The following is a 2,238-nucleotide window of genomic DNA, read 5'->3' as shown; positions in this document are numbered from 1 at the left end:
ACAGAATAAAAATTATTCTGTGAATAAAAAACTCAAAATACTCAATTTAAATAGACACTTTTTAACAACAAATGCAGTGTGTCAGTTCACCTCAGAGGGGCTGGGAACAATTTAACCATCAGTAAGGTTTACTAGATTTAACACAAATATAACCTTCCCAGAAACCAGCAAGCAACAATTTTATGCTGAAATCACAGACAGTTCTACTATGCGTCCTGAAACTTGGCAAAGAAAAGACATGAAACCAAAAATAACTGAAATCCACAAAACACAGCGCTGAGGGGTTACAAGTGTGAAGTCAGGTGAGATATTCTTTACCCATTTTTTTTCCACTGCTGGATGGGTCCTCACAACCACTGAACACAACCAGGGCAGGACAGTAGAAACCTGTGCTTCCAGAGCTGCAATGATTATAGAACTGTTTGAGTTGGAAAGGATCTTTAAAAGCCACCAAGCCCAACCCCCCCTGCGATGCATAGGGATGCCTACAGCTCCCACAGAGCCTGCCCAGACCAACCTTGGGTGTCTTCAGGGACAGGGCATCCACCACCTTGGGGCAACTTGTGCCAGTGCCTCACCACCCAAGCACATTTTGCTTGGCTGCATTATCTACAGCACTGAGCACATTCACCAGCTAATTGACAGCTAACGAGCTTGTCTGCTCCAAGTATTCCTTTCTGCTGCAAACACAAGAGGTGAGGAAAAACACCAGCTGGGAGTCTGAAACAGTTTTTCTATATGCAAAGCTTTCGGGTAAATCATATTTTTGTCAGCTGATGCAGAATTGGATCTGTTTGCCAGAGCTCCATTGCTTAATGCATGGGCTCTAGCATACTGTTCACATATGAATGGAGCTGTGAAGACACACTATGATTTATAGTGCACCTTTCATGCTATATCTCCAATTTAGCAAGGCTGGGATTTGATTCTGTAGGGAGCTTTCCACTGACATTTGCAAAGCACCAGACAATGGGAAATTGTGAAGGACTTGAACATAAAAGAAAAACCGTCACTGTACCTCCATAACTGAGCCAGAGATCTCTGAATGAGGACAGTATGAAATGTTTACCTTGCAGATGCTCTTCCAAATCCCCCTTCAAGAAGCCTGATCCTCCCACGGAACTCCTTTGTCATCTCTGCTTATACCTATAAGGAACGAGTCAAGGGACAAAATTTAGAGCAAATACAGCTTTCATTTTCTAAATTAGGAAATAAATATATTGCCCTGGTTAAAGGAATCTGAAAGGGATGTCCATTGGCTTTGGTTCCATCTGTTGCCTTTGCAGCAGGGCAGAGCGCTCCATCAGCACACACAAGTCTTACCTCTGAGACTGAACACGGTGACATTTATTTGCTTTCCTTTTGCTTCCATTAGTGCTGGTTTTGCTGTTAGATTCATTTGTTAATCCCACAAATGAAATTAAACCAAGGCTGTTATGCATAGAGGGTTTGCATGGATCAGCTCTAATAATGCTGTATAATGATATATAAAATGATTAGCTAGCAATTGGTTTAATAGAGGAAAAAAACCTATAAAAGCCTCCACACAATAGCTATTTCACATGGCAGGCATAGCTGAAGTTGAGCTAACTGTGCAAGTGGTATCAGCTACCTCATGCTGGACACAGTCCTGAATCAGAGAGAGCCCAGCGCTGGGAGTGAGCTCAGACCAAGTATGCTGTCAGACAAAAGGCAGCTGATGCATTTTACCATCATTTTACTGATGCTGGCACTGCTGAGCGTACAGTAGTGTTTTCTGGTAATGAGCACATCTCCCCCTATAATGTGTTCTCAGTGCTACAGGAATATTCCATATTCCTTTATGTTGGTGTGACGGCGAAGGAGACAACTAAGAAGACGGCTGAGGCTTTCAAACCAAATCTTTCTTATTTTAGTATCATTATTATACACAGCACATCAAGGGTTTAAGCATCATTTCGGTTCAGTGTCTGTTTAGAAATTCCACTCCACTCTGTTAATATCAAGGGAGCTCTCTTAATTTACCCCTGTAGAGGATTTGTCTCTTGTTTTGCTCAGTGTCATGACCAGGGGTATTTGTGTATTTTCTGTTCTAATGTCAGAGTGATTTGATGACATGCACAAGCTATTATTCAATAATGATGCCTAAATGGAGCTATCAGAAGGGTTATTATCAAGGTTATTAAAAAGCAATTCTTTCCGCCTTCAGTTCAACCATGAATTGCAGAGCTCACCACCATCTAGGTGAGGATGTGCGTA

This window comes from Coturnix japonica, chromosome 15 (genome assembly GCF_054131305.1).
Source record: "Coturnix japonica strain WE chromosome 15, WE-NBRP24, whole genome shotgun sequence".
In the NCBI taxonomy this organism is placed as follows: Eukaryota; Metazoa; Chordata; class Aves; order Galliformes; family Phasianidae; genus Coturnix; species Coturnix japonica.
Note: the sequence above shows the minus strand (reverse complement) of the source record.